This window comes from Dasypus novemcinctus, chromosome X (genome assembly GCF_030445035.2).
Source record: "Dasypus novemcinctus isolate mDasNov1 chromosome X, mDasNov1.1.hap2, whole genome shotgun sequence".
Lineage (NCBI taxonomy): Eukaryota > Metazoa > Chordata > Mammalia > Cingulata > Dasypodidae > Dasypus > Dasypus novemcinctus.
In genome coordinates, this window is record NC_080704.1 from 20,593,244 (window position 1) to 20,603,449 (window position 10,206).

The window sequence follows — 10,206 nt, forward strand, 5'->3', positions numbered from 1 at the left end:
CAATTTTCAGAAATGCCAGCAAGAACTAAAGTACTGTTGAGCAAGCCTTGACTAATGGGACCAGGTCGGTTGCAGGGGGCTCCAGGTGCCAGGGACAGCACCATAAAGCTAGGTCAACAAGTAGGTCCTCTGTTTGCAGGTCATGAAAGGCAGACAGACTCCCCTGGATCGGAGGTGTTAATGTCTCCCACTTGCTGGGGTCGCAGGGCCTAGATTGCCAAGAAAACAGAGCGCCCCCCACCCCCACCCAGCCAAGGGCAGTTGGAGGCCAATGAGTATAAAAGAGCTTTGGGTCCAGTTCTCCAGTTGTGGCCTAGCGAGAACTGGCTCCCCAAAGCAAAGCACTGTTCTTTTCCTACCATTAGAGAAGGCAGCAGGCTCAGGGACTCTTACATAAAGAGGAGTAGGCCCTCACAGTGAGTGTCTGGGCTGGGGCAGCTGGGGTGGGTTAATGGCAGAAGGTTCCACAAAATGGACAAGGAGAGTGTCAGGAGGAACTAGCCACGCCACAGCCATCTAACAGGTCTGGAATTATGTGGACGGTAAGACAAGAGGACCTTCCCAGACTACCCATAGAATGCCAAAGGGTCTTGACAACTCCATTTAATTGCATTCAGCAAGTGTGTGTTGGATCGTGCTATGTAAAAAATGTGGGAGGTACCAAAGGGGGGCACGGGAACCCTTAGCACTACCCCATTTATCAGCCATGGTTTTGATCCGAAACCCTGCCAATCCATGACACGGTGCAAGGTGCCATCTTGCCGAGGGCTGAAATTGAATGATGGCACTCGGGGGCTGGCGTGGAGAATGAGAAATCTGACCAGTGGCTGTGCTGAGCTGTCCTGCAGGCCTGGCAGCCTCTCTGCTGTTTTCCTGTCGCCTGCCAAGGGGCAGCATGGCATGCTGCTTACGAGCGTAAGCACTGGCGTTACTTTCTATGGTTTACAATCCCAGGGTTGCCCCTTCCTTGCTTTCTGACATTGGGCAAACTACTTACCCTCACAGGGCCTCCGTCTTTCCCATCTGTGAAACGGGCTAAATAACGGGACCTACACCTCACAGTTGCCATCGGGGTTAAACAAGTTGATATAGGACATTCCAAAAGTCGTAGTGCCGTTTTAAGGTTTAAGAACTTCAGAAGTCTAAAGGCTACCAACTCACACAAACCATCATTTGAAAGTTAAATCATTTAAATTTATTGTCCACTTCTTTAGTCTTGTGACTCCCTTTTGGGTATATGGAAAGCACGTAGAACAGTGCTGGAAACATAGCAGATGCCTGTTGTGATTCTCGTGTGCGTTTACGCCTGGGAAGCTATACTTCACTTTCTTCTGTGGGGAAAACGAAAGGCTTGGGAAAGGCTCCTTGGCAAGAACACTTCCACATCTCACAGATGCAAGGCAGCATCTGTGGTTAAGGGTCACGCGGTGGTTCAAAGAAGGGACTGGTGGATGTGGCTCTGAACAAAACTTTCGGGAGGACTAGGAGAGCGCTAAGACTTATCCCCTAATCAGTAAAGCCCTGGAAGAAAGGCCTTTGGGAAAATGCTGTTTACAAGATCCATTTATACCAGCTCCTTTAACAGCCACAAGCAGTACGATGTGAGTGGCATCAAAATATATGCCCCCCTCCCCACCCAAAATTACAATCTCACCAGCCTGTCGCACTGCCCAAAATTCCACCATTACAGGCACACAGGCTCAAATGCAGACACCCCGGGGAGTGTTAAGTGCTTTTAGTCATCAACACTGAGTGTGACTTTGTTTAATCAGCTGCTTTCCCCTAACAGCTAGCCCTGGTGGCTTAGGGGGAGAGCACAGCAGTTCTAATTGTAGCCCCAGAAGGTTGGACTTGCAAACCTGGGGCACTGCCCTGGAGCGGACGGAGGACAGTAGATCAGCCTTGGAACTGTACAAGCTTTCTTCCTTTATATACCCACAAATCGCCGCAAAAAATGCTGGGCATTATAGTAAGTGCTTCATAAATGATTCAATTATCCATTGCTATATCCTTCTATAAAGGCTTTTTTAAAAGAGTTACAACCAGAGAGAAATGTTAAACTTTACTATTGAATGTTGCCGAATCCCAATTTGCTTGTTTGTTTTCTTCCCAAAAGGATTTTGCTAACCCCTCACCATAAACTTGCAAAGTCATTTATTTTCTTCACAATTAGGTTCCCTGAAGAAGAATCACTCAGTAATGTAATTAAAAATGAAAACCTTAACTCCTCATCTTTAAAAGGCAATAGTAACATTTCCTGGCTAGAACATTTCGAGCTTCTTTTTCATTTCGTCTTATGAGTAAGATGGTACTTTAGTGGTAGACGTTAACTGCACTAAAATGGTAATTCGAAACCACCAGCATCTCGCAGCCATAGATCTTATACTTGCTCAGATCAATGTTGGGATTATAATTAAGAACGCATGCTTGTGTCTAGGATAAGTCTTTATATTGTGGCATATAAAATAAGATTTAAGATCATTATTTTCTTTTTAGTCTCTCTCTAAACCAAAGGAGAATATGTGGAGAGAGATTTGGGGGCAGGGAGCCACCAAGGATATAGTGACCCACTCTTAAGGAGAAGTCACTTATCTGGCTCCTGTAAACTTGTGAAGAACTGCCAAGAATGGAGATGTGAAAAGCGAGCATGTACCTATTAAATTACACACGTAATAAAGAGGCTCAGAAAAGTACTCGGGTGCGGCACTAGTCATTGGGGGTGCTCATAAGCAGTTAAGTGGAGAGTCCTGGGCAGGGTTTTGAAATTGACAGAAATGACAGCGGTTGCTGGTGAATGAGGAGTTGACGTCAGGATGGAAGGCTCCTGCACCACTTACAGATGTCCCCTCTCCCAGCTTTCCCCCACCCCAGCCCCAGAGGTGGGGATCAGACTGTAGGTCCAAGAGGGTGGACTGCCTGCCCCTGGCCTGAAGATTGCCCATGAGAACAGGGACCACGTGTTTCTCTCACTGCATCTCTAGGGTCTCTTACCTCATGGGCACCCCGCAGATATTTGCTAATGGACTGAATGGCTCACTCCTCTGACTTGGCAGGAGCTTTGGGAACTGGGGCAGATGCTCTCCTACCAAAATCTCTAGGATCCAGAAACATGAGTAGGAAGTGGGATGGTGGCGGGGGGAGAAGGGTGCATGGCTCCCCTATAAATATCTCCTGAGATATTTGAGTCACCAAAACGAGGCAGGAAAATGGAGTGTTTCCTTCCTCAGAACCTGAGAGGAAGGGGGGGAAACTGGAAGCAGTGTCTGAGCAAGGACTCAGGGGATCTAGGGCTCCAATCAGACTGAGTTGAGAGGGACTGGTCTTAGGAAAGACAGGATGAGGGTGTTTCAAAAGGGGGGGATCATGTGAGGGCCTGCTCCCTTGACCTTTAAAGCCAAAAGGAAGTAATAGTAGGCAGTGAGGCTGTACAATGCAGCTGCAGGCCCCACAAAAAGCCCAAGGAAACCAACACGTTGGAGGCAGGCCCAAGATGGCAAGAGAGAAAATGGGGAGATGGGCAAAGCTCCTTTGGAATCTGGAGCCTCTGCACGGAAGTCTGACTACCACATTGAACATCTCAATTCTTATTTTGTCTCTTCTCCGTGCCGTTCAGTTTAAGGAGCATCAGATCTTTATTGCCTGCTTTCCTTCCAGAGCAAATTAATAAGCAAAGGAAGATGTGCGCATGGGCAAACCTCAGGCCCGTCAGTGGTTACAGAATGGGGCGTTTTCCTCTAGTTTTTACAAGGGGTCCAGAGAAAGCTTTTTACTTGCCTATGGTCCATGCTTTTTGGGAAAATGAGGAACACAAATGGGGAACCATTTTCCACCGGGATGGCATCCTTGCAAGTTCCTGCTGGCCATCAAATCCTGTGACCAGGTTGTATGCCATTTGAAATCCAGCAGGCACAGTTTTTCCAATCCTTCTGCCTGCCCTTCAGACTTGGAGTTCGAAACCCAAACTCACCCCTCCGCTTTTAATTCTCCTTTCCATGGAAGTTTCCAGAAAAGCTCAGCAAGAATACTAAAAACTGTGAATGTCCACCAGGTTTCCAAACAACAGCAATAAATCTAATATTAAAAAAAAAAACACTCACCCCAACATTTTCAAGTTAAAAATGCCAGTACTTTCCTTAGCTCGAGGCAAAAATGACTTTTTTATTACATGGGGAAAAGGAGCATGAAATCTCAGAGGCCTTTGCCAAAGCTGAAACTTTCTGGGTACGCTTTGAGAAGGCACAAGACGTCGAGCCGGCCACGGAAGGCATGCTGTTTAATTGGAAGCGCATGGGCCTCTTTGGCTCCATTTTTCCAATATTCACCCGGCTCTCCCCTACTTGGTCCTCTTTTGCTCCCCGTGGGGAGGACTCTGGCGTCAGCAGAGTTCTTTTGTGGGAAATGCACAACCAAGAGGGCAGGCTCCCCATAGCTCACAGCTCTGACACAACAGGCCTTCTTGTTTCTTGCTGTGCAGTCCATTCACGGCAACTTCCTATGGATGTTGAGATTATAGGACTTCCTTACCTAGGAACCAGAGAGACCTTTGGGTATGGGCCGTGGGGTCAAGTTTGTCTGACTTCAAACTCTGGGTCTGCCGCTTGCATGCTATGTGTTTGAGCAAGTTCATTCGGTCTGCTCGTGTAGCAGCTTCATCTTGAGACTGGAGTTAAGGACTACCCTACAGAGCGGTGGGGAATTCAAGGGGGTGTATGTGAAATATCAGCTGATCAAAGGCTGCTTTCCCCTTGACTTCAACGATGAATTCAGGGATATCGTCCCATGGGAAGGATCCCCTCACTCTTGAGTTGGAACTTTTCATGATAACGAAGTTACCAAGGTGAGATTCAGCCTCTTTTAATTTCAGAGGGACTCCAAGTAACTCAGAGCTAGCTTCCTCCTGACTCTATATATGTCAGAAGAACTGCTTGTCGCATACTGCCTTTTCTTAACAACACACAGCATACTTGTTTGGCGACCAAGTCCATCAGCTTCCAGAGGAAATAGGCCAAAAGCCGGCAATCAGTATAGAAAGATCCCATAGGATACTGGTTCAGTACAGAATGAACATGAAACTTGGAACAGTAAGTCCCTGTCAGAGACCAAGCAAACAAACCCAGTGATTTTGCCTCGTTTTTCAGTCAATTACAATAGTAGAGGAGGAACTGTCCCAGGCATCCCCTTCATGCACTGCACTCATGTGCACATCAGGACAGGTTCAAGTTCATGGCCCAACCCAGAGCCCGTTGAGGGAAGGTAGCCAGGCCTAGGCAAGACCACCCACCTCTGCATTTACTCTCAAACACTGAACAGTACAATTTCCCCCAGAGGGCTCTTTCTGAACATTAAAGAAAATTAGTGCATTAATATAACCTGCAGGCAAATTAAGGTGCAGTGAATAAGGTAAGAAAATATTATAATCAATTTGGAAGAAAGTGTACAGGATTATTAGTGACCCTTTGAAGCATCCAACGAGATCATTGTGACTGGCTCCTTGAAAAGATAAAACCCTGTTCTACAAAGAGGTTTGCCTTCCTCGACAATGAGTGTCTTAGAGGAAAATGGGCAATGGCGGGCTTTGAAGCAAAGGATTAATGATCAGACACATAGAGCTTGTGAGCACAAGCCTTTCAGAGACACGAGTTTGAATCAGTGTCCACTGAGTGATTTTGAGAGATTTTCTTAACCTAAATCTCCATTTTATCATCTGCAAAACGGGGGTGATAATAGTACCTCTTTCCCTAGGAGGCTGTGAAGATGACCTGGGGATAATGCCCACTAAGTGAGCCCTCAGGATGGTGTTTGCTATGATAATGGGACCTTTAGGGATCCAGGAAAGGCTTGGGAAATTCACATTTCTGACACCTATAATTGGGCCCTACATGAGCATAGGAATTAGTTGGTCAGAAGGTCAAGTTCAGGGACAGCACCTAAGACAGTAAGGAGCAATTTGGCTGAGGTAGGCCTAGTCCTGAGACTGACCTGTCAGACAGAGGCGACAAGGTCTGAGTGCTCTTTCACCCCAATTTATACAGCCTGAGGAGAGCCCACCTGTACATTTTGTAGCAAATATTACTTGGTTGGGGAAGGAACTAAGGTTCCTGAATAGACATTACACTAGTTACCTTTGGGGACAAGGTCCAGTGATAATACCGCCTTATGTTTGCATAATGCCCTATCATTTACAAAGTATTTTTGCCAATGTTACCTCACTTAATCCTTTCATCTGTAAAATGGGGCTGTGAAGGCCTATATTATCATCCCCATTGACAAAGGAGATCATAGAGACTCTCGGGTTAAGTGACTTGCCCAATGGTAGACAGAAGGTAAGACCAGTCAGTTATTGGTGGGACAGGGTATTCATTAAATAATGCTAAGCTACTTTAACAGACACCAAAATCCCAATCACTTAACACAGAAGCATTTTATTTCTTGGTTCTGGAATAATCCAACATGGGTATCCATGTTCATGGGAGGAAGGAGTAATCCACAGAGCAGTGATTCAGAGATCCAGGTGACTGGCATCTTGTGACTCTTCCATCAACACGTGGCCTGTCTACATGAGCAAGAAAGAGCTTAGCGGACTGTGTGCAACAGGTTTCTATAAGTTTAGCCAAGAAGTGACATCTGTCATTCTGTTGACCTTCTGCTGGCTAGAACACCATGACATGGCCACACCTAACTGTGTTATTTCTATTATACTTTGTCCACAATGTAATGGTTTTTTAAATAAAGATTTTATTTATTTCTCTCCCCTTTCCCGCCCCAGTTGTCTGCTCTCTGTGTCCGTTCGCTGTGCGTTCTTCTGTATCCATTTTGTATTCTTGTCAGCGGCATGGGGAATCTGTGTCTCTTTTTGTTGTGTCATCTTGCTGCGTCAGCTCTCCATGTGTGCAGTGCCATTCCTGAGCAGGCCACACTTTTTTCATGCTGGGCGGCTCTCCTTACAGGATGCACTCCTTGCACATGGGGCTCCCCTGCACAGGGGATACCCGTGTGGCACGGCACTCTTTGCACACATCAGCACTGCGTGTGCGCCAGCTCATCACACGGGTCTGGAGGCCCTGGCTTTTAACCTTGGACCTCCCATGTGGTAGGCGAATGCCCTAACCATTGGGCCAAATCCGCTTCCCTGTACTGGCTTTTTAATGAGTTGATGGATCTACATCAGGGGTTCTTAACCAGGGGTCCATGGATTTCAGGGAGTCCATGAGCTTGAAATGAAAAAAATCAACTTATTATCTATATTATCTCTGACCACTAACTGAAATATAGCATTTCCTTCACTTATGAATGTATGCAATAAATAAATTACAGGGAAGCAGATGTAGCTCAAGAGTTGGGCTCCCACCTAACACATGGGAGGTCCTGGGTTTGGTTCCCAAGGCCTCCTAAAGAAGATGAGCAAGACAGCAAGCTGGTGTGATGAGCTGGCATGGCAAGCTGACACAGGATGATGCAGTGAGATGACACAACCAAGAGACATAGCAAGGAAACCCAATGAGAGATACAACAAACAGAGCATGGAGGTGGCTCAAGCAATTAGGCACCTCCCTCCCACATGGGAGACCCTGGGCTCAGTTCCCAATACCTCCTAAAAAGAAGACAGGCAGGCAGCAATTATAAACAATGGGGGGGGGGGGTAATAAATAAAAATGAATCTTTTTACAAATAAATAAATTGCAATAGTACTCATTTCACCTGACTGGCAAAGGGGTCTGTGTAGCAAAAAAGGTTAAAACCCCTGATCCACATGGAACAATCAAGGCATAAATGACCCCTCTGCAGATCTTAACACCAAGAGAGACTGAGGGTCATTGAAAGCCCAGGGTGGGAACATGAAAGCTCAAAAGGTTGGTGGCAGGTTGAAGACATGGTAATGGCATGTGCCAACCCTCCAAGAAAGCTCCTTAGCTCTCTGGGGAGTTTCAGGGACATGCCTATATATGATATAAGCAACGTTGAGCCAATGGGCTGAAGCAGGAGTCACAAAATTACCAGGAGGGATTCTTTGCCTCACCATCGCCTAAAAGAGGACAAAATATTAAGCGGTGCCATTAAGCAAAAGGGAAACTTGGCCTCTGGTTTTGAGTCCAAGTCCAAGGTTCTAATAAGAATTGTTTGAGGTCAAGGCCTAGGTCTTTAATCCCTAAAGCCCTAACACACAGAGCCTGACATAACGTAGCTTCCCAATAACATTTTGTTGAATGAATGAAGCAAGGAAGCCACATATAGGCATTTGAGTTTATTTTGTCTCCATATCCCATCTTATGTGGCTCATTCCACTTTTGAAACAGTGAAAGTTCTTGAATTCTTACTAGTGTCAGTGAGTGGGTGCCATCCAAGACCAGGATTAACAACGATCCGACCCAATGGTGCTACATCACGGAATGAACTTTTCATGCTTTGATAAGTGCAGTTTAATGTGAATTATTTATATTTTGTGGTGTAGTTTGTAAAAGTAATGAAGATTTAGTGGGATGAGCCACTTTGCTGGTAAATGCCATTCTATGTTTGCACACTCCCTCCATTACTGTCTTTAAGGCTTTAGAGAGGGACAGAAATGTGGTAAGGCAAAAGACAATGCTGGGGCACAAAGTCTCCAAAGACCGACTGGCAATGTCAGAGGCAGCGACACACCCAGGAGAACTGTTTGCTATGTCAACATCTACTCCATGTCAGCACCCTGGGAAGTAATTTTCATATCTATATTAAGTATGTGGGGGTAAAAATCCCACTAAAATGAGTCTCCTTGGAACCAATCCATGATATTTTGTGGCAGGAGAATATTTTGATAATGATTACACTCTTTGAAAATCACAAAATTCTTGATAAACAAGAGTAAAAATAAAAATACAAGTAAGGTTCTGGCCCAAAATGCATAACCTGAATCTAATCACAAGGAAGTATCAGACAAACCCAAATCAAAGAACATTCTGTGAAACAGTGGGACTGAACTCTTCAAAAGAAGTCAGTGTCATGAAAAACAGTGAAAAACTGAGAAACTGTTCCAGATTAAGGGGGACTGAAGACATGACAACTGAATGAAACGCTTGATCCTGGATTGGATCCTGACTTGCTTTTTAAATTACTCTAAAGGACAATATTGAAACATCCACAAAATTTGAATATGGACTCTATACTAGACAATGGGGTTGTATCAATACTCAATTTCCTGAATTGGATAATTGCACTGTGGTTTTGTAAGAATGCCATTACATACTGAAATATTTAGAGGTAAAGGGTCATGATGTCTGCAGTTTAGTCTCAAATGGTTCAGTAATTAATAATACATAATAATAATAATAAACAATAGGTATACATAATGAGAGAGATTTTGAGGTATGTTAGAGGAGCTTGTGTTACCTTAATCAATACTCTGTCACACCAATTACTCTGAGTTGTCATCTCATCTTCTGAAAAATGTTAATAAATCTAGATGAAAGTTTACAGAAGTTAATCTTACTATTCCTGCCATTTTTCTGGAGGTTTAAAAATTTTTTTCAAAAATAAAGGTTAACACAGAGAGACAGACACACACACACAGACACACACAGAGGTAAGCATGACATGCATGCTCAATATCACCAAGTTTTCAGGAGCAGAAATAGGTCTTTAACATTCTTAAAGTATTTACCCTCAGACCTTCGTGAATTCTCAAAGTGGTTAATATCCCTAGAACACAGCATCCCTTATCAAATGGAGTAAAACAGAACTTCCTGAGCAAGAATGTCTATGAGACAAGCAGAGGAATCAAAGCCACCTTGAGAGGTGAATGCTAGCAGTTGGCAGGCCTTCACTTCGGAAGAGGTTTGCTACAGGGCTCAAAATTCACGCCCCAACAAAAATAGAAACGACTGTCAGGCTCACTCGCAAATGGTTGGAATGGCAGTTGTTGAATCTTCAGATGCCAAGAATCCACCTTATTTGGAAAGAAATGGGAGTTCCTTCTTTGCGCTCCAGATATTTGGGGTTATTTTGTTTGGGAAATTAAATTGGGTGGGTGGTTTGGGAGTCTGAATGAGCTTTTCTGGAAGAAGGAATTGGAATGTTTGTGGGGGAGATGGTAAAGGGAGTCAAGAAAGAGTTGGGGATTGATACTTGAAGAGAAAAACTAAATGGAGTTCAGCTACAGTTCAACTCAGCCTCCTCTGCCTGCCTGTGGCCCAGCAGCAGTTACTTCCCTTATGGGAAGGGACTGTTATGTGT